Genomic DNA, 24,163 nt, shown 5'->3' on the forward strand with positions numbered 1-24,163 from the left:
AGGATTCTAATATTCTTTGACCATAATGGGATGGAATTAGAAATCAATACCAGAAGGAAATTGGGGAAACTCAAAAAGATATGAAAATTAAATAATATAGTCCTAAATAAGCAACATGCCACAACTTATGGGATGAAGTTAAAATATTACTTAGAGGGAAATTTATAACTGTAAATTCCTATAGCAAAAAAAAGAAAGATCTCAAATCAATAGCATGACATTTATCCTTAAGACACAGAGAAAAGAAGAGTAAACTAAAGCTAAACAAGTGGAAATTTTAGGAAGTGATAAAAATTAGAGGGGAAGTTAATGAAATAAACAAAAGAAAATAATAGAGAAAACTTGGCAAACCCTTAGAATGGTCAAGAACAAAAGAGAGAACAATCAAATTACTAGTATCAGGAATGAAAGAGGGGTCATTATTACAAACATTACAGAAATAAATAGAATATAAAGGGTCATTATAGTCAATTGTATGCCAATAAATTTGACAACTGAGATAAGATGGGCCATTTCTAGCAACACACAAACTACCAACACTGAAATCAAGAAGAGTAGATAATCTGAATAAATATTTAAGAAGTAAGAGAGATGGAGGTGAGGCAAGATGGCAGCATAGTGAGGTGTGGAATTTAGTTCATCCTCCAGAACAGCTAGTAAATAGCCAGGAACAGTACAGAACAACTGCTGGGGAAACATCAGTGACTGGGCACATAGTGACACAAATCTGGACCAGGTGGAATGACGGAGATTTCACACAGAAATGTAAGTCCCCTCAAACTGTGGAGGCTGGGGCACCTCTCCACTGGACATGGCGGGCCAATTCCCCAAGGAGAAAAGAAACAAACTTTACTAGCAGCAAGGGCTTAACCCAACCAAGCACCAATTGTGGAATTAATTAACAAATTTTGACTACTGAAAATAGGCCTCCAACACAGATTAAGTCAAATAAGCACTAAAGGAACTAAGAGGTTTTTGCCCCAACAGAGAAGGGAGAGGGCTGATGGAAAAACAAACAAACAAACAAAAACAGAGGCTGTTTGAGTTGGACAGCACAAAATACTGGAAAAGGGCTGTACCCCAAGAAAAAGGGGTATGTAGAGCCTGAAGATACACAGAGCCACATACCAACTCAAGCTCTTGATTGGCAAATCAGAAAAGTGGGGATCCAGCTCAGAAAAGACCTTTTTACTTTTTTTTTAATTTTTTTTTTTTTACCTTTTAAACAGCTCATTAGATGGAACTGCAAGCACTCGTAGGTTCCAGCACAGCTACAGACAAGAGTGGAATTAAGACATGTGTGAGAGACGAAGTAACTTGTCAGGTGAAAGAGGTTAATTTCCTAAAGGGCATGTTTTCCCAAAGAAAAAGAGGATGGGGAATCCCTCCTTCAAGAAATTCGGCCCAGGAACTGGAAAAGTCTAGAAAAAAATCAAAGCTTGCCTACTGCCTTACCTCTGTCTTAACAATGACCCTGGCTCTGTCTGCTGAAATTCAAGGCACCACATCACTTTAAGCTGTTGGGGACCTGGGGAAAGACTAGTGCCACCAGCTGGGCAGAATAGGAGAAGCAGAGTCTAGAGGCTTCATAGGAAAGTCTGACACCCTGCTGGGTTTCACCAACATGGAAAACTGATGCTGGCTTCTCTTTCCTCCTGACATGTGGGCCTAATTGGTCCAGAAAAATTTTACTGGGGTCTGCAATATCTGAGGAAACCCTCTTCAAAAAAAAAAGTCTCCATATAGGCAGAGCAAGAAACAGAAAAACAAGAACTGAAAAATTCTGATCAGTTAAACAGAATTTATGCTAGAGGATTAGAATAAATTGAACTGAATGTGAAAGAACAGATAGAGAACAAAGCTATCCAGGAAGAAAAGCCTAAGTAAAAGAGTGAAAACAATCTCCAGAATAAACTAATAAAGGAAATCAAATGCCTAGACACCAGCAAAAAATAATGAATCATATTAGGAAAATCAAAGATATGGCTCAGTCAAAGGAACAAACCACCACTTCAAACAAGATACAGGAGTTGAAACAACCAATTCAGATGTTCAAACAAACATGGAAAATTTCATCAAAAATCAAATCAACAAGCTGAGGGAGGATATAAAGGAGAAATTGGGTGAACATAAAGAAGAACTCAAGTGTTTGAAAAAACAAATCACAGAACTTATAGGAATGAAAGGCACAATAGAAGAGGTGAAAAAACATGGAAACCTACAACAGTAGATTTGAAGAGGCAGAAGAGAGGATTAGTGAACTAGAGGACTGGACATCTGAAATCCAACATACAAGAGAAAATATAGGGAAAAGAATGGAAAAATATGAACAGGGTCTCAAGGAATTGAATGACAATATGAAGCTCATGAATATACATATTGGGGGTGTCCCAGGAATAGAAGAGAAGGGAAAAGGAGAAGGACTAATGGAGGAAATAATCACAGAAAATTTCCCATCTCTTATGAAAGACATAAAATTACAGATCCAAGAAGCACAGTATATCCCAAACAGAAAAGATCCAAATAGACATACTCCAAGACACTAGCTAATCAGATTGTCAAATGTCAAAAACAAAGAGAATTTTGCAAGCAGCAAGAGAAAAGCAATCGATCACATACAAGATAAGCTCGATAAGGTTATGTTTGGATTTCTCAGCAGAAACCACAGAGGTGAGAAGGCAGTGGTATGATATATTAAAGATTCTGAAAGAGAAAACTGCCAACCAAGAATTCTATACACAGCAAAGCTGTCCTTCAAAAATGTGGGGGGAGGAGTTATGGGAAGATGGCAAAATAGCATAGGTCAAATTCACCCCTGATCAAAGGAACAACTAGAGAAGTGATGGTAAGATGACTGGGAGAGTGATGGGGTATAAGGTGTAAGTGACTTGAGAGGGTCTTCTACACCACATAGGGAGGCCCTGGTTGAAAAAGCAGAAGAATTGAGAGGCAGAGAACCAGAAACCATCCAGTTAATGCAAACAGACTAATGTACCCCTTTCCAAATGGAAGCCAGAGCCCCCAGGAGTGCATGGACAGGGAGATAGGGACAAGGAAGTGAGCCAATCCATGTTCATTGAAAGTGCTACCCTCACACACACACACTCACACTACTCCCCATCCAGCAACCAGCAACTCCTCCCACATCTCACACACCTGAATCCTGCCACCCATGCCCCAACTGTGCTCCAAGGACCCATGTCCCACCCCCCTCCCCACACATCTCTGTACCACACCCCCAACCCATGCATGCATTCAAGCCTTCCCAGCCCAACCCACCACTCCTCTCACCTGCACACTCGTGCCAGGACCCTGCCCACCCAACATCACTCACCCCTGAAATATGTCCCACAACTTCTGTGACCTTTGCCCTGCCCCTATACTCCCATGGTCTTCATCCCAACCTCCCTGGACCCCTCTTCCTGCACAAGGACACTCCTTGCACCCTGCTCTTCCTGTGCCCCAACTTCTGTGTTCATTACTGCACACCCTGACACCCATGACCCACATGCTCCACGTGCACACCCACATCCTGCCCATGTACCAGCTCTAGAACATCTGTTCAATGCTTATCTGCCTCCTATCACACCCTACCTCTGTGTCCCCCATGCAGCACCCTACTCCTGTGTGTCAAGGCCTGCCTGAGCTGCACCTCACCCCCACAGCCCCTGTGCCGTACTTTCACAACCCCACAATCTACACCCATGTTCACAGGCACCAGCCTAGAGAAGCATAAAGAGGAATTTGAAAGAATAGGTAGAAAAATAGCAGATATCACAGAGATTAAAGCTGCTGTAGACCAAATAAAAAATATACTAGAGGCACACCACAGCAGATTTGAAGAAGCAGAAGAAAGAATATGTGAAAAAGAGAATAGGATAAGACAACTGATTTTGAACACACAAAAGACCAAATGGCAAAAAGAAGATAAAATTTGAATTGGATCTCAGAGAAATCAAGGACAAAACAAAGTACATAAATATAGGAATCATAGTGTCCCAGGAGGAAAAGAGAAGAAAAAAAGGACTAGGAAGATTAGGGGAGGATATAATGGGGGAATACTTCTCGACTTTTATAAAAGACATAAATATGCAAATCAAAGAAGCAAAATGGACTCCAAATAGAATAAATCTAAATAGGCCTACTCAAGACACATACCTATCAATCTGTCAAATGCTGAAGAGAAGTAGAAAATCTTGAAAGCAGCAAGAGAGAAACAATCTTCTACATACAAGGGAAACTACACAAGACTACAGTTGAGTTGGACTACTCAACTGACACCATGGAGTCAAGAAGGCAGTGGTATGATTTATTTAAGATCCTGAAAGACAAAGACTTCCAGTCAATAATTCTGTACCCAGACAAATTGCCTTTCAAATTTGAGGGAGAGTTTAAAATTTTTACAGACAAAAAAGGATGAGAGAATATGTCAACAAGAAACCAGCTCTACAAGAAATACTAAAGGGAGTTCTGCCAGCTTTAAAAAAAAAAGACAGGAAAGGGAAGTCTGGAGGAGGGCATAGAATTGAAGAATACCAGTTAGGGTAACCTAAAGGATATAAAGGGAAAGAAGGAAAACAATATATATATCTGACAAATAAAATTCAAAGGATAAGATGGCGGATTCAAGAAATGCCAATACAGTAATAACTTTGAATGTTAATGGACTAAATTTACCAATTAAAAGATATAGATGGGGGTGGTGCAATGCTGGCTCAGTGGCTCATTCTTACCTGTCATGCCAGAGACCAGGGTTTGATTCCCAGTGCCTGCCCATGCCCAAAAAATAAATAAATAAATAAAAATTAAAAAAAGATACAGATGGGCAGAATGGACTAAGAAATATAATGCAGCTATATGTTGCTTACAAGAGACTTATCTTAGACACAACAATACAAATAGATTGAAAGTGAAAGGATGGAAAAAGATGTTTCATGCAAGCTGTAACCAAAAGAAAGCAGGGTAGCTATACTAAGACAAAATAGATTTTAAATGTAAAGACATAATAACAGACAAAGAATAAAACTTTATATTAGTAAAAGGAACAATTAATCCAGAAGAAATAATCATAAATGTCTATTCTCCCAATCAAGGAGTTCCAAAGTATATGAGATAGACATTGGCAAAACTAAAGAGTGATATACTTTCAACAATAATAGTGGGAGACCTCAATACACCTCTCTCCTCTATAGATAGAATAACCAGACAGATGATCAACAAGGAAATAGAGAACTTAAACAATTTGATAAATGAATTAGATCTCTAACTGACATATATAAGTTGTAACACCCAAAAAACACCAGGATATACATTCTTCTCTAGTGCTCATGGAACATTCTCCAGGATAGATACATGCTAGAGCACAAAACAGGTCTTTATAAATTTAAAAACATTGAAATTATTCAAAACACTTTCTCTTATCACAATGGAATGAAGTTGGAAGTCAATAACCACAAAAGAATAAGACATTTCATAAACATATGGAGATTAAATAACACACTCTTTAAAAATGAGTGGGTCACAGAAGAAATTGCTAGAGAAAACACTAGCTACCTGAAGATGAATGAAAACAAGAATACAACATATCAGAACTTATGGGACATGGCAAAAGCTGTGCCAGTGGGGAATTTTTTTACATGCTGTATGATGGGAATCACATTTCATCCTTTTTCCATGTGAGTAACCTATTATTGGAGCACCAGTTGTTGAATTTTTGTTCATTTGCTTGTTTGTTTTTGAGAAGTGCATGTGCTCTGAATCAAACCCAGTTCTCCCACATTGCAGGCAAGAATTCTACCCACTGAACTACACTTAAGCCCTGAAAGGAAAATTTATTGCCATAAATGCCTATATTAAAAAAGAGAAAGCAAAAATTGAGGACTTAACAGCTCACCTGGAAGAACTTGAGAAAGAACAGCAAACTAACCCTTAATGAAATAGAAGAAGAGAAATAACAGAGATTAAAGCAGAGTTAAATGAATGGGGGAAAAAAGAACAATAGAAAGAATAATAAAACCAAAATTGGTTCTTTGAAAAAATCAATAAACCGATGGGCCACTAGCAAGTCTGACAATGAAAAAAAAAAAGAGAGAGGATGCAACTAAACAAAATCAGAAATGAGAGGGGATAATTGCCACAGACCTTGAAGAAATTTTAAAAAAAACATGAAAGAATACTGTGACCAACTATATGACAACAAACTAGACAATTTAGATGAAATGGACAAATTCCTGGAAACATGAGGAAACTATACTGACTCAAGAAGAAATAGATAATCTCAACAAACAATCACAAGTAAAGAGGTTCAATCAGTCATCAAAAATCTTTCTACAAAGAAAAGCCAAGGGTCAAATGGCTTTATAGAGGAATTCTATGAAACATTTCAAAAAGAACTAACACCAATCTTGCTCAAACTTTTCTAAAAAATTGAGGAAAAGGAACACTACCTAAATCATTGTATGAAGCTAATGTATCTTTAATACCAAAACTGGGTAAAGATGCTACAAGAAAGGAAAACTACAGACCAATCTCCCTAATGAACATAGATGCAAAAATTTTGAACAAAATATTAGCAAATCAAATCCAACAGCACATGAAAAGAATTATACACTGCACCCAAGTGAGGTTTATACCAGGAATGCAAGGATGGCTCAACACAAGAAAAATAAATTAATGTAATAAAGCACATTAACAAAGCAAAAGGGAAAAATCATAAATCATCTCGATTGATGCTGACAAATCATTCAACAGAATTCAACATGCTTTTCTGATAAAAACAGTTCAAAAAGTAGGAATCAAAGATAACTTTTTCAGTATGATAAAAGGTATAGATAAAAACCCATAGCCAGCATCATACTCAATGGTGAGAGACTAAAAGTTTTCTCCCTAATATAACAAGACAAGGATGCCCTCTGTCACTATTAGTCAACATTGTACTAGAAGTTCTAGCAAGAGAAATTAGGCATGAAAAAGAAATAAAAGCATCCAAATTGGAAAGGAAGAAGTAAAACTTTCATTATTTTCAGATGACATAATACAAACTAGGAAAATCCTGAGAAATCTACAACAAAGTTACTTAAGCTAATAAACAAATTCAGCAAGGTAGCAGATTATAAAATTAACTTGCAAAAAAATCAGTAACATTTCTATACACAAGCAATGCCCTAACCAAAGAGTCAATCAAGGAAAAAGAATTTCATTCAAAATAGCAACTAAAAGAAACAAGCGTCTAGGCATGAATTTAACTAGGGATGTAAAGAACCTGTACAATCAGAACTACATAACATTGCTAAAAGAAATTGAAGAAGACCTAAATAGGTGGAAAAACATTCCATGCTCATGGATAGGGAGGTTAAATGTAATTAAGATGCCAAATCTACCCAAATTGATCTATAGATTCAACACTGTACCAATCAAAACTCCAACAACCTACTTTGAATACTAGGAAAGGTTACTTAATTTATCTGGAAGAGAAAGAGATCCAGAATAACTAAAAGCATCCTAAAAAAGAACTAAGTGGGAGGATTAACACTCCCTGATTTTAAAACTTATCATAGAAGATGGCAATTTAGTGAAGTGTGGGATTTAGTTCATCCTCCAGAGCAGCTAACAAATAGCCAGGAACAGTACAGAACAACTGCTGGGGCCACGTCAGTGACTGGACACACAGTGAACACCAGTCTGGACCAGCTGTGAGCCCACCCAGAACTGTGAGTGCCCCAAGCCATGGTGGTCGATGTCCCCTCCCCACAGGCTGCTTCCCAGAGAGGAAAGGAAAGAGACTTTACCAGCAGCAGGAGCTGAGCTCTACCAAGCTCCAATTGTGGAATTAATTAACAAATTCTGATCACTAAAAGTAGGCCCCCAGCTCAGCTGAACCTTGAGTAAAAGCAGAGGTCACTGGTTTTTGCCCTGCCACAGAGGGGGCAGGGCTGATGGAAAAAGAGAAAAGAAAAAAAAACAGGTTTTTTTGGATCTGAAAAGGTCTGGGCCCTGAAGGAAAGGAGGGGGCACATAGGACCTAGAGATACACAGAGCATGTACCAAATTAAGCTCTTGATTGGCAAACCTGAGGAACAGGGGCTCTGCTCTGAAAAGAACTTTTCTTTTTCTTTTTTGTGGCTGTGTTTTCACAGCTTGACTACTCTTTAGATATAGCTGCAAGGCTTCTCAGTTTCCAACTGCCCCAGGCATAGGCAGAATTGAGCTGGTTTGAGTGTTTGTCTGTTGCCTATGTCTTCCTGGGAGAGGGGTGGGGCCCAGCTCAAGTAGAACCCCTCCCTCAAGGAATTCAGACACCAGGGTCTGGAAAAGTGAAGTGATTAAAGCCAGTCTACAACCTCTCCTCTGTTTCAACCATGGCCCCAGCAGGGAGATTCAGCTGAAATTAAAGATACCGCATCACCTTATGCTGGTGGGACCCACAGGCAGAAAAGTGCCACCTACTGGGAAAGATAGAAAAAACACAGAGTCCAGAGACTTCATAGGAAATCTTTTCAACCTGCTGGGTCTCATCCTCAGGGAAAACTGATGCAGGTGACCCTTTCCTCCTGAGAAGAGGCCAGTTTAGTCTGGGAAAATCTGGCTGGGGTCTATAATACCTAAATAGACCCTCCTGGGGGTTGGGGTGTGTGTGAAGGCAACAAACAGTTAGAGCAAGAAACAAACAAAAAAAAAAACAAGAACTGAAAAATTCTGATCTGTTAAACAAACTCTAAGCTAGAGGACTAGAATAAGCTCAACTTGAATGTCAAAGAACAGATAGACAACAAAGTCATCCAGCAAGAAAACCCAAGGTAAAAAAAAGTGAAAACAATCTTCAGAATAAACTAATTAAGGTAATTAAATGCCTAGATGCCAGCAAAAAATAACGTATCATACTAGGAAAATTGATACAGTCCAGTCAAAACACAAACCAAAAGTTCAAATGAGATACAGGAGTTGAAACAATTAATTCAGAATGTTCAAACAGACATGGAAAACCTCATAAAAAATCAAATCATTGAATTGAGGGAGGATATAAAGAAGGCAAGGAATGAACAAAAAGAAGACGTAAAAGCCTGAAAAACAAGTCACAGAACTTATGGTAATGAAAGGCACAGTAGACGAGATGAAAAAAACAACGGAAAACTACAATGTTAGATTTCAAGAGGCAGAAGATAGGATTAGTGAACTGGAGGACAGGACATCTGAAATCCAAGAAGCAAAAGGAAATATAGGAAAAAGAATGGAAAAATATGAGCAGGGAATCAGGGAATTGAATGACAACATGAAGTGCACAAATATTCGTGTTGTGGGTGTCCCAAAGGAGAAGGAAAGGGAAAAGGAGGAGAAAAACAAATGGAGAAAATTATCACTGAAAATTTCCCAACTTTTATGAAAGACTTAAAATTACAGATCCAAGAAGTGCAACGTACTCCAAACAGAATAGATCCAAATAGACATACTCCAAGGCACTTACTAATCAGAATGTCAGATGTCAAAGAGAAAGAGAGAATCCTGAAAGCAACAAGAGAAAAGCAATCCATCACATACATGGGAAGCCCAATAAAACTATGTGTAGATTTCTCAGCAGAAACCATGGAGGCAAGAAGACAGTGGGATGATAAATTTAAGATACTAAAAGAGAAAAACTGCCAACCAAGAATTCTATATCCAGCAAAATTGTCCATCAAAAATGAGGGGGAAATTAAAACATTTTCAGACAAAAAAATCACTGAGAGAATTTGTGACCAAGAGACTGGCTCTGCAAGAAATACTAAAGGGAGCACTAGAGACAGATAGGAAAAGACAGGAAAGAGAGGTGCAGAGAAATGAAGACTATCAGTAAAGGTAAAAAGAAGAAAAATTAGATATGACATATAAAATCCAAAAAGCAAAATGGTAGAAAAAAGTACTGCCCATACAGTAATAACACTAAATGTTAATGGATTAACATCCCAAATCAAAAGACATAGACTGGCAGAATGGATTAACAAACAGGACCCATCTATATGCTGTCTACAGGAAACACATTTTAGACCCAAGGATAAACATAGATTGAAAGTGAAAGGTTGGGAAAAGATACTTCATACAAATAACAATCAGAAAAGAGCAGGAGTAGCTATACTAATATCCAACAGATTAGACTTCAAATGTAAAACAGTTAAAAGAGACAAAAAAGACACTATGTATTATTATAAAGGGAATAATTCAACAAGAAGACATAACAATCATAAATATTTATGCACCAAGCCAGAATGCTCCAAAATACATGAGGCAAACACTGAAAAGAGAAATAGATACATCTACCATAATAGCTGGAGACTTTAATTCCCCACTCTCATCAATGGACAGAACATCCAGACAGAGGATCAATAAAGAAACAGAGAATTTGAATAGTACAATAAATGAGCTAGACTTAACTGACATTTATAGAACATTACCCTCCACAACAGTAGGTTATACCTTTTTCTCAGCTGCTCATGGATAATTCTCAAGGATAGACCATATGCTGGGTCACAAAGCAAGTCTCAATCAATTTAAAAAGACTGAAATCATACAAAACGCTTTCTCAGGTCATAAAGGAGTGAAGCTGGAAATCAAAAATAGGCAGAGTGCCAGAAAATTCACAAATATATGGAGGCCCAACAACACACTCTTAAACAACCAGTGGGTCAAGGAAGAAATTATAAGAGAAATCAGTAAATATTTTGAGGCAAATGAAAATGAAAACACAACATATCAAAATTTATGGGATACAAAAAGAGGGAAATTTATTGCCCTAAATGCCTATACCAAAAAAAGAAGAAAGAGAAAAAATCAAGGAATTAACTGTCCACTTGGGAGATCTAGAGAAAGAATAGCAAACTAACCCCCAAAGTAAGCAAAAGGAAAGAAATGATGAAGATTAGAGCAGAAATAAATGAAATTGAGAACATGAAAACAATTGAGAAAATCAACAAAACCAGAAGTTGGTTCTATGAGAAAATCAATAAGATTGATGGACCCTTAGTGAGGTTGACAAAAAGAAGAGAGAGGATGCAAATAAATAAAATCAGAAATGGAAGAGGAGACATAACCACTGACCCCACAGAAATAAAGTAATGAGAGGATACTATGAACAATTTTACGCTAATAAAGTTGACAATGTAGATGAAATGGACAACTTTTTATACCTCATGCCCAACTTTTATAGGACAATTGAAAAGTAAGTGCTTCTTTCCTTTTTAAGGAGGAAACTGAAACTGAGAGAAAGTAACTTGTCAAAAGTTTTGGGGCTATTAAGTGTATGAGTTAGGATGTGAGGCCAGGCCTATGAGCCTCTAAATCGTGTTCTTTCCACTACATCAGACTGCCTCCCAAGTAGACAATTATATTTCCTTTTGGAAATGTGGATCCTTAACTGTCCAGATATTTTAATATTGCAAATTAAAAGCCTGTTTGGTGGAGGTACTGGGAAGCATTTAATTCATTATAATTATGTCTTTTTAATTCAAATATTTTTCTATTTTTTAAAAACTATTTTCCGTGATCCAATGTGAGAGAACTTTTGGAAGTGTCATGCTGGAGTGTCAACATTAAAGGTAAATGTTAGCACCTAAGTTTTATGACGTAAATATTTACAAAGTATGTGCCAGATCGCTGGAGTAACAATCCAGTTCTGTCCTGGTTTTGGAATCTTAGGCTGGACTGAAGACAGAGGAAGAAAGTAAAACAAACTTCCAATGTTTGATGAAAACACGATATGGCTTAGAAATTCTTCCCTCTTTTTTACTTTCAAAGGGCTTACCAGAATATAATTTGTAATAACATGTTAATGTCCAACACAAGCCTCTGAGAAACTGCTTTTATACTTTACAAATCTCTTGTCCGAGAATAGATTTTGACCTTGTGCCTTAATTCTATACAAACCATTTCTGGAGACCAAGAAATAGCTTAGCCATTTTTTCCCCAGCAAAAAGAGGAAAAATAATCACATACTTGAATGAAAAATCAAAACCATGGTGCAACAGAAATTTCTGGAAAAGAAATAGTCCACAAGATTTTTTTCCCAGAAACTCTCACTTCATTATCCCTGTAAAATAATTTAAATTGCTGAATTGCCTTCTTCTTTGCTGGGTCTGTTTAAATTGTATACAAATACCCAGTGTGCAAACTTTAGCATGTATTAAAAAGTTGTTGAAAACAATATAAACTGTTGCCAATAACAAAAATAGACATTGCTTTAAAAAAATATTGTTGCTCTGTCCTATCTCAGGCCTATAATTTTAAACTATTTTTTAAAACCTTGAAGAAATGTAATTTAAAGAAGAACATATTCTGGGGCAGTCTCTTTCAATTTTTCTTCTCTGAAATAGAGAATTTTGAGGGCTGGCATATTTCTTTAGGCTGTCAAATCAAATGAAGAGGACATTACTCTAATTGTAGAAGTTTTTATTTTTAATTAGAAAAATGAATACCCTCAACAGATTTGTGTAAGAAAAAATATAGTTTAGATAAAGCAGCATCAACCAAGGGATTAAATGCTAATTTGATAGATTCCCAGAATGTTTAGCTATCCTGAAAAAAATATATAAATTTGGGAACATGCATATTTCATGATTTTGTTCAATGCCCTCACATTTCAAGGGGAATTCTTTCTTGGTTATGATGCTTCATTGAGATGTTTTTTTTTTAATTCTGTTGAGCTGATTAAGATAATTTGCTGCTGCAGGTGAGACCCTTACTGAACTGTTAATAACATGATCATCCACATGTGCAAAGTGATTCAGCAACTGGCTCAAAGCTCTGTATTCTAGAGGGCCAGGTAGGTGCTAGAGAATTTTTCAGGCGGGGTGGGGGTGGGGGTGAAAATATTACTAACCGTATGCACCACTGCTGTCATTGTTTACCGTTTCCATGGCAACTTCACTTTAACTGCAGCAGAAGCCCTGGTGAAATGTCAGTGATGAAGGTGACAATAATACTTTGTACTTCATAGCCCCTTTCAGATCCTGTAGTGTTATTTTGAGCATTAATTAGAGAAGTCGCAAGAACGGTCCGAAAGATGGGGAAAGGGCATGGATTTGAAACACTTCAGAGCAAGACTCAAGGCAGCAGTTTACAACAGGAAGCAAAGAAGATTGTGTCTAATTAGAACTTCAAGAGTAATTTCAAAAGGCCTGGTGTAATTACCTGAGTGGGAAGTTGGCCAAATGAAGGGTAACAGCTCTAGTCAGGAGAAAAAGTTCTATTTATATTCACCCACTCATTCAACTATAATTTCTAAGTACCCATGAAGGAAAATAAAATTTCTACCTTTTCAAAATGTTGTGTTAAGTATATTTTAAGGTTCCACGAGCCGTGATTTTTTACTGGAATTTTACTTCATTAAACAACAAATGACCTGTTAATCCAATATTAAATTTGATCCCATTCTGAGTTAAGAGTACAAACTCTAAAATTTCTGTTCTAAAGTGTTCTTGCCTTAAAACCTTATGAAAAATTTCTAAAGAGCCATCAGAATGATTATGTTTCAATGACTGCATACATTAGATATTTTTCAAATGCAATTTGTTTCTGAACAAATATTTAAAATCCCATCAGATTGTAGAAAGAATAAAGTGCAAAATAATTGGCAAATTTAATTTCAAGATTATAAATGCAAAACTTTCCACTGGTTCATGACAAAAATAACATATATACTTACAGAAAAAATGATTGAAGGGTAAATGATTATTTTCAACTTTGAATATCAATGCAGTTCAGATAACATAAATACGTTCACTTAATTTTTTTACCTGATATGTGTACATGTAGCAACCCACATTCATTTGCTTACAGAATAAAAAAACTTGCTTTGAAATTTCACAGGACAATGCTGACAAGCAATAAAATGTTAGAGTTCTTTATATTAAGCATAGAAGGTATATTTCAATTATTCTGGGAAAGTTGTTTCATATGATTAGACTAAGGACAGCAAATAATTAGCATTTTAATATGCTTTACAACGTACCTGTCCTGTTGCTTTTATATTCAAGATAGAAATTACAAAGCCCTCTGCTTTCACTCTCGAGTCTCTAATGTGGTGTGGACAACCATGGCATATGTTTTGCTACTTTGTTCTGTCAGTGATTTAAATTTGACACTAGGTCAAAGCCACGTGGCCACACCACAGTCTTTGGAAAAAAGGGATATTTGCTTTGTCAAGTAAGTCGTCCCTATTACATGAGGCAGTTTTACAAATAAACTATTATGTCCAGTAGTCTTTGGAAAGTCTATTTTAATCAGCAATCAAAAACATAGCAGCCCTGCAGCTAAATGTGCATCCCACTGCCCAGTAGCAGGTATTTCAACCTTTGCAACAAGACTAGTATTGGGACTGGGAACCTAAAGAAGAGAATTATATGGGAAGTCAGGTGAGTAATGATAAGAAAATGTCATGAAACAATGAACATATAAGAAATCAGGAAGTCAGTGGTATGTTTTATAGCTACCCTGGCTTTCTCCTACCATGTCTTTGGCAGTAAAGTTCACTGACGTGACATTTCCAGGATGGACCTGTATTTTCAGGACTCTGTCTCTTTGCTGTAGACTGTCTCCCCACCTTAGACAAGTCCCACTACCTGCACAGAGCTGGAAAGAATTAAAGTTTGCAAAGTTTACATTCAAGGCAAAGTCAGTTTAATCTGCAAAAGAAGTAAATTTCCCATTCTAGGAGTTCCTAAGATGCTCAGTTCCCCATGCTTTTGCTCAGGTGCAAGTATCACTTTAAACCACCCCCAAGAAGCTCCCACATTTGGATTCTTAGCATAGAAAAGAACACAGAGTAAGCAGAGGGAGAAATGGATCAGGGAAAAAACTGGCCAAATATTTGGGTAGTGGGCATCTCAGGGTTTCATGACACCAACTCTTGCATCCACAGGCAAAATTTAAATTGCTATTACTCTGGCAAGGGCTTAGAATGAATGAGAATAAACCAGACATTCCATTTTCATACTGAGTCTTTTCTTTAAACTGAGACCCTTGGCTTATGATTTCAGATTCTAATTATCCCGTCTCTTAACTATTATTAAAGCTTATATTGATCTCCCCTTGAGCATGTAATAGCATTTCAATAAAATCGGAGTATATAAGAAAGATTAGAAGTATTTACTGGAAATCTAATCTGGCTAAAAGCAAAGCTTCTGACATGTTCTTGACTTGTTTAGTTTAAAACTTATAGACCCAAAGGGTAGAGAAAGTAAAATTATCTTAAGTTAATTTTTAGATCCCCTTTATGGTAGATGGGGATAATCTTTTAAGTACGTGATGGCTAGCAGAGGGAAAGGTGAAAAATAATCTAACAGAGTACCCTAGATATTAGGAGTTGTAAAACTGGAAGAAGTGAACATGAATAAACAGAACAGACTGCTGCCATAGCCTAAAAAAAACTCATAAGGAAAACTGGCAGAAAATAGTTGAAATGATGTGAAAAATTAAAACCTGACTGTCTATTCACACTTGGCCTCAATGGAGAAAAAAGCAGAGATATAAAGCAGAGAGATTCCTTGGTAAGTTCAGACTATGGATGTGTGCAAAAGATGACCAGGAAGGCATCTAGCCAAGGAGACTTAGAAGTGGCACAAATCTTTAAAAGAATGTCAGATACGCTCAATTACAGGAATGCAACGAAGTGTTGAAAAATTAACAAAAACTACAGAAGTATGCTTTTAAACCAATCAAATTATTTTCATAGCTGGAAGTAGCGCTATACTACAAAGTTGCCTTATTTTGGATTATAAGAATATAGCACAATCCCTTCATTTAAAGATGTGGGATTGAGACCCAGAACACTCATTTTAGACGAATAGCCTCTGAGACCCACGGCTATGAAATCCATAACTGAGAGTACATACTTGAACAGTGCAAAAGCCAAGGCCTATCTCAGTTTTTTTGAGTTCAAATGTTATGCTCTCCTCACTGCTGGGACAATGAATATCTTACCATGTGTCTCATGACATATAATATGCTGCTTCTAGGGCTAAAACCCAACATAACAATTACTGGAGGTAGTAGGGTATAGGGAGACTGGTTGGTCAAGAAACAGGATGCTTGAAAGTACTTAGCTTTCTCAGCAAAAGCATTATACCATTATCTCGTACACAGCTTCAAATCATAGAAATAATCTTTGACTGCTTCAGAAAGGGCATGTAAGCAGAAGTTCAGCAATGACAGTCTGTTCTGTTATGCTTAGACTCAGGAACATCGTATTCATTTATAGTTAATCCAAATTTAGGGCAAATGGAGGCTATAAACTGAATTCAGAAGAGAAAGACCAAAATTGGGAAAATGTGAAACCATGTCATTTGGGCAAGTGTTTAAGCAGTGGCTGTCCATTCAAGTGCCTACAGTACTCGGGCCATTCAGATAAATAACTGAAATGGAATGGGAACAGAAAAAACTTTTCCTTACTCTTAAAGGAAAAAGTGGTGTAAACCTAATGATAAATGAAGCCTGGCAGCCTGTCTCAAGAGGTTCAGCGTAATAGAGAATGATGAGCTCTGTGCCACACTGGAGGCCCGAGGTTTATCCCACATAAGGCGGGTACCACATCTGGCCAATTCTTGCCATGTAGGATTGTTTCCTTGTTCCCAGAAGTCCTCATTTTTTTTTTCAAGTAAAAAGTGAAATTTGGATGTTCACGCAAAATCTCCCAGTTTTCACCTCTTATTTCAATGAATAAAACAAACAGCAATAACAAAAGTTTCTGTTGTGAACTGAAGGAAATATCTTCAAATTTGATCAGGCCTGTTGGTCAACAGTTAGTTACCCCTGAGTTAAAGAAACTAGGCGTGTTTTTTTCTGAGCAAAGGAAATTCATGTGGTAACCTCAAATTTTTTAAAAAGTGGTATTAAAGGGAAGAGGGAAACAGTTGCTCTCGCTGGTCCTAGATGCAAGGTGAAGATCAACAATTTTGTCTTAGAGACAGAATCTAAGAAAGAACTTGCTAAGAGAGAAGTCTGAAAATGTTCTCCCAAAAGGATTGCATCATGGAACTGCTGCTACTGCTGCGACTGAAAGCAACAGCGAAGTTTTGATAATCATTAGGAAAGTGACTTGGAATCGCAGAAATATTCCCCTATGTACACACAAACTATGCATATCATCTCAAATAAGTACATAGTTTCAACCACTGAATTTCAAGAAATCTGTACTTTTCTTGAAGTTGGTAAAGAGAAGAAAATGTAAAATGAACAGGGAAATGTTAATTCTTTACAAGGACAAATATAAATTTTAAAATCTTTAGTATGAAATAAGATGAAGAGGACATAATTGTAGATGGAAACTTACTATACTACTGTGCATTCTGCATTTCTTAGAGGTTGTGATGTGCTGAAGTTTCTGGACTTACGTCTCTTTGTTCATTGGAAGTTCTCTGATCCCTCTGCTTTCTAGGAGCCTTTTGTAGAATTCACAATTACTTGGAAAATACTTTGGGAAGCTCTGCCGTAGATCATAAGCTTGGAATGTTTGAATACAGGAATTCAGAGGCCATCCAGTCCAATTTCTCATTTTTCAGATGAAGTGACTAAAGCTCTGAAGGACTGAGGGATATTATCAGTCTCCCAGATAGATGCCGAGCTGAAACTGGAACCTGTACCTTCAAGCTAAAGCGCTGCTTCATGTCATGTGTCCTCAGCCTTTAATCCCAAATAGTGGGGCAATCTGAAGGTTGATTTAGCTCACCAATCCACACAGAAGTAAGAGGTCACTCTTAGAGACTGAGAGAGAGAGAGAGAGCGATGTAATAAGAGATTCTGAGAATATTACACCTACTGACCCCATCCTAGAGTCTATCCCCCAGTATCCTACTATTCTTATCACCGCAGCTCTATTCTAGAACTGGCTTCTTATCCACCTTCATGATATGGGTTAAAACAAAAGTAAATAATAGGGCCTCTGAGCCCAGGCAAATGTAAAAGCGTATTGAACTGCATTGTAGTATCCATATTTCTGCTCAGTGGGAGATTAATTTAGGGATTAGGTGTTAAGAAGAAAATGATTCTTCTCGTTAAATGGTGTTTCTGTTTCTCCTCTCAGTATTACTTGTAGCTGAAACCTCTGATTCCATAGGAAAAAATACACTGTCCAAGAAAGCAAACATAGAATGTTGAACTTAGAAAGAGGTACAGCTATACAATCACATAGATGCTTTTGTTAATAAATTAAATGGGTAACCAGGTTTTAGGAAAAGGATGTCAGAGGTAGGAAAAACCCTCCTATTAATTAATTCATCAAATATTTGTCAAACAGCTATTATATGGTAGACATTAAATGCTATATAAGGAACACGTAGACAAATAAAACATTAGTGCCTTCACGGAGTTTTAACTCTTGTTAGGGAAAAATATATACAAGTAGATGAATAAATATATAATATGAAGTCAAATGATAATCATTGTTTTAAAAAAATGCCACGTAAACAAAAAGTGAAGATGAAACATGGTTTTTCTTTTTTTTTTGGTGACACATGGTTTATTTACAAATCTTGAGGGAAGGGGTTACAAACATTGTATTAATAGGCCCATACAGTGGTTAGCCATAGTTTCCTCTTTCCATATATTAGAAAATTTTGGAGGCTTTATTGACACTTCAATACATTAGAGAACTCTTTCTAGAGTGCCTAAATTGAAGAGTGTAAATATTTTACTCCAACATTACTGATTTTTTAAAATCTTTTAAAATCACATGTTTATTATCTTTCTATAGCTTGAATTCAAAGATTTTTTCTTATTTGATATTAACAACCTCTTTAAATATAATTTTTCTAACAATGCTATCTTTTAAATGTAATTACATAATTATATAATCTTTGTTCATTTGAGATTTGATGCATTGTCTTCTTAATTTTTCATCATCTTAACTTGCATGTAACCTGTATGTAATAGGTGCACAAAAACTGTATGTATTAAATAGGAATTAGATGATGACACTCTGTTCTTTGAAGATTAAAGGAAATTGGCTAAGCCACTCTTTCATAAATTGTGGAATACCCAATGGTCTTCCAAACCTAGCAGAAATTTTTAAGAACTTAAGTTGCCGTGGTAATTTGGGGTCATATTTCCTGCTCCTGTTGGATTCTCAATCTCACTGACATAGACTCCAGAGTCATTCTGTTTTCCTCTACTCCATGCCCACCAAAATGTCAGTCATTTCCTTTTTCACTCAAAACTTTCGTATTTGCTGCATGTTTGGAATAATTTAGCATTGAATATTAGAGAATCCTTATGGAACATTACATCATAGCACTCAGACTATTCTATGGTGTAAAAGAAATTTCTATCTTTCCAGATATTTCTACTTCTCAATTCCTGTATATTTTATTATTTAGAAATGTATAGCTCAGGCTTACTTTTGTATATGTAAATATGTCCTATTAATAGATATAGCAAATACCTAGCACATTTCTATAAATTAAGAATTTAATTAATGAATCCCTTGGTCAGAAACAATGATGGTGAATAAGGTATTCTATAAAAAAAAAAAAGAATTCAAACAACTGTAATTACACCACTATTTTCTGTATGACTCAGAAAGAAAAATGTTGCCACTTAAACTATGATACCTTATTGATTGTAAGATGGATCCCAATTTCAGAGTAATTAAAATGAAAAAAATATGCAAGTCTTAGAAATGTTAAAAAAACGGAATGCTTATTACTCTATTTTCCCCCTTTAACAAGAGACAAAAAACTGATAGTTTTTAAAGTTGCTGTCATCTATTTCCCTTATTCTAACAATTTTTATATGAGAAAGAGAACAGTATAAGAATTTATTTCACACTGATTACAAAACAACTTTCCATCTTTACCCTGTCTCTCTTTTTTTAAACCTCTGCAGTTATTAGTTTATTAGTATTATTTAGGACTCAGATATTCAGTATTCCTTCTAAAGTCATATATAAATGAATGCAAGTGGAAAGAATCCAAATGTAAAAGTATAATGAAACACTAGTCCATCACAAAAGCATGTAAAATTACAAGAACACTATTTTAACACATTGGCACCTTAAGAGAATGATACTCCCAGAAACCATGAAATCGCCAAATTATTCCCTAAGCTGCTAAGCAAGTAAAAATGACCCTAGTGAATGAGTCTGGGTTTTCTAAAGAAAAACTGAATTAGAATAAAATGGATAACTGGTACTGACATTCAAAGCCCATGTCTTTCCTTGTGTCTATTTCATTCATAAAGGGGCAAACCACAAATATATGAAAACATACCCTACTTTACGTGTGACACCATCATTACAAAAACTGGCCTAACTGATTAGAAATATTTAATTATAATGGAGAATCCCAAGTTCCTAAGCAGTCCATATTTATTTATTTTTTTTATTTAATTTTAATTTATTATTATTTCTTTTGCAGTCCAGATTTAGATAAATTGGAAAAGACATTTATAGCTAACCCTTTGAGCCCTCGGTAAGACTAAAGCTGCATCGGTGGCAGCTTTGTATATTTTTTTTAAGTTTTTTTATTGTATAGTATAATATATACAAAGCAAAGAAATAAAAAAGCAATAGCTTTCAAAGCACTCTTCAACAAGTGGTTACAGGACAGATCCCAGAGTTTGTCATGGGCTACCGATACAATCCTCTCAGATTTTTCCTTCTAGCTGCTCCAGAATATAGGAGGCTAGAGGGCTTAAATACTTTTTTATTATCACAATCAACTTTTTTTTCCTTCTTTTATTGTGAACAATAACATATATAAAAAAGCTATAAATTTCAAAGCACAGCACCACAATTAGCTCTAGAACATATTTCAAACTTTCACAATTTTAAGTTTTTCCTTTTAGCTGCTCTGAAATACTGGAGACTAAAAGAGATATTAATTTAATGATTCAGCATTCATATTCATTTGTTAAATCCTGTCTTCTATGTATAATTCCACCATCATCTTTGATCTTTCCATACCTCTCTTTGGGGTTGTTTGGGCTATGGCCATTCTAAATTTTTGATATTGGAAGGGTCTGTCACTAATATGGGGTAGGAAGATGAAACTATCTGATGTTCCAGAGAGGCTGCGTTAGATTTCAGGACTTATCTGGACCAGGGACCCATCTGGAGGTTGTTGCTTTCTGGAAAGTTACTCTAGTGCCTGGAACCCTTGTGGAATCTTATATCTTGCTCTAGGTGTTCTTTGGGATTGGCTGGAATAGTCCTGGCTGGGGGTTGGCAGGTTATGATAGGTAGCAAGGTCTACCTGAAGCTTGCGTAACACCAACCTCCAGAGTAGCCTCTCCAATCTGTTTGAATTCTCTTTGTCACTGATACTTTATTAATTACACTTCTTTTCCCCCTTTTGATCAGGATGGAATTGTTGATCCCATGGTGCCAGGTCTGAATTCATCCCTGGAAGTCCTATCCCATGTTGCCAGGGAGACTTTTATCCCTGGATGTCATGTCCCATGTAGGAGGGAGGGCAATGATTTCACTTGCAAAGTTGGACTTAGAGAGACTGAGGCCACATCTGAGCAACAACAGAGGTCCTCCAGAAGTAACTCTTAGGCATACCTATAGGTAAGCTTCTCTGCTACCTACATAAGCTTCACAAAGCCTCATGATCAAGGGCATGGCCTATTGATTTGGGTATCCCTAATACTTGACACAGTATCAGGGGATTCCCTGATGGTAAGGTTTAATAGTTTCATAGTCTTTCTCTCCCTCCTCAAGGGACTTTGCCAAAGAAATATGGAACACTTGACGAATTTGCTTGTCATCTTGCACAGGGGCCATGCTAAACTCTCTGTATCATTACAATTTCAGCATATGTGCTGCCGAAGTGAGCACAGAAACATGTTTTCTTAGAGGTGATATTTGAATGGAGAGCTAAATGAAATGAGAAAATGAACTAGTAAATGTATGGAGAAAGATTTTCTAGGAAGGGAAAGCAGTAAATACAAAGATGTGTGATGGGAACAGAAAGGAGATGGGGGAGTGAGAGAAGGCAAGAGTAACAAGTATTCGAAGTTGATAGGTGATGATAACAAAAACTGTATTTTTTGCAATTGAATTAACAGAAACCAAAAGTTAGTAATAAGAACCTCAAAGCAGGACATGAAACCTGAGTCAAAAGTAGATTACAGAGAAACAAGTTTTCATGGCGTAAGGTTAAGAAACCCCAGAAGAACTAGGTATTCTTATTCATTACTTACCAATTATGAACAGTTTCTTTCTGTGCCAGAATTGTAACTTGATATCACACATATTTGCATATATAAAATTGAATAGAATTCTTAACACAGAGTATTGCTATAGTAATTCTTAACAAATTCTCTCTTCATCTTCACAAATTTAGAGTAAAGAATTCCTTTGGATACCATTATTAGGTATAGTCATTAGTTCAGTATTCACTTTGTACCCTGGGGGGAGAGTAGATTGATAAAAATATTCTGGCAACCTAGTAGGCTTTAGTGTATAAAGAACCTTGAAAAGTCCACACCATTAGACACAATAATTCCACTTCTAGGAATCCATCCTAAAGAAATAAACAAATTCAGACTAAGATTTATGCACAGGGATATTCACAACAGCTCTATTTATAGTAGTGAAAATTAGAAGCAGCCTAAATGTCCAACAACAGAAATTACCGTACATGCACATGATGGAATACTTTGCAGCCATTGTAAAATATGATTTCAAAGATTTTTAATAAGAAGGGAGATTTTTATGAACTAACTTTAAGTGGGAAAACAGCTAAAATATCATATGTACAAAAATCTATGAAAGATACATATGCTTATACATATTGTGGAGAAACATACATGCCTAATATTATGTTGACTAGTCGACGGAAGAATTATTTTTATTTCCCTTTTCTACATTGTTTCAAAAATTTTCCACTGTGAGAACATATTTCTATTTATCAATTTTTTTTAATTGTTGATTATTTATTTTAAGTCTTCACATTTTCTACAGAAAGTTTCCCTGCAAATTTGTCTAGATGATTTCTGGGTCTAAGATTTTCTTGTCTTGAGATCTCAGATTTGATTGCACTTGCCATCTCCAAGTTGACCTATGAGTTCCAAAATATCTATGGTTTCCTCTGGTAAGATCTAACTTCCTCCACGTTGATCATCTAAGAATTTACCCTCTGCTAAGCTGCCTTCTAGTCCTCTTCATATACTTGCTGGCATGTAAGGACTAACAAAAGGACAGACAACTTTATAAAGTGAGAGGTAACAAGCCAACCAGGCTAAGAATTTTGGCAAACCAAAATTCCCCACAGTGTGTTCCATTGTAATTCTTAGGAGATGCTCCTTGAAACAAATATTTCCTTGGTAAAATAAAGGAGGGAAAAGCTAGATAGCATATCCCTCACTTATCATAGTGCACATTGCAATGTCAAAGCTTTTAAGGAGTACTATAATATCGAAAAATGACTGAATTTGTTTACCATAAATACACCAAACTTGACCAGAGAAAGCTGTTATGCTTGTCTTTCTTCACATCCTTTCTTTGAACAGTCTTCAGAGCTAGAGTTCCATGAAATATTCTTTACGAAATGCAGTATTAGATAAATCTGAGAATGATAAATGCATAAAGGACTGTTTAAGAAAACCAGAATTCCTGGGGGAAATGTTTTCAAAAGTATTAAGACTAAAACCTTTCAATTTGATAGGAAAAAGTGCAACTATGATCCAGCTCAACATTTCCCTTGTATTGCTATTAAAGACCCAATTCTCACAAGAATCAAATCATACCTGCCTATGTATTTATAGGCCTGACTGATACACTGAGACTGATCCAGTTGATAACCAGTTAATTTGACTGCACTGTGTCTTGGAGGAGGGCAATTCCAAGTTTAGTTACAACTCCACTTTATCTATGTGCCTAAATTAAAGAGAGAGAAACATTTGTTGATAGGATGAGTGCTTGGAAATATATGTTATCCCCATCTTGACTAAAACAAGGACACAAACCTCATTTCACTTTTGTAATGATACTTTCATCAGAAGAATCCTTAATGTGGTCTTTTACTTCAACTTTTGCGTCTTCAGAGAGCCAAGCATTGCTATCCCCATTTTGAAGTGATAAGCCAAGAGTGTAAGTAATTTGAACATGGTCATTGTGCTAGATAGTCCTTATCCAAGATGTCTTGGACCATTGCTTTTGGAAAGGCAGAACTGGAGGCAGCTGTCTGAGATGACTTGACTT

At 36.3% G+C, this 24,163-nt stretch overlaps 1 non-coding gene across 1 annotated transcript; it reads right to left on the reverse strand.

Moving 5' to 3' along the window:
* Nucleotides 1-21,691: 21,691 nt before the first annotated feature.
* On the reverse strand, nt 21,692-21,796 carry LOC143675280 (U6 spliceosomal RNA). The gene has a single exon (XR_013171517.1). It is a non-coding gene; the product is annotated as a U6 spliceosomal RNA (small nuclear RNA).
* Between the last annotated feature and the right edge of the window lie 2,367 nt (nt 21,797-24,163).

The sequence above is a fragment of the Tamandua tetradactyla genome, chromosome 2 (genome assembly GCF_023851605.1).
Source record: "Tamandua tetradactyla isolate mTamTet1 chromosome 2, mTamTet1.pri, whole genome shotgun sequence".
In the NCBI taxonomy this organism is placed as follows: Eukaryota; Metazoa; Chordata; class Mammalia; order Pilosa; family Myrmecophagidae; genus Tamandua; species Tamandua tetradactyla.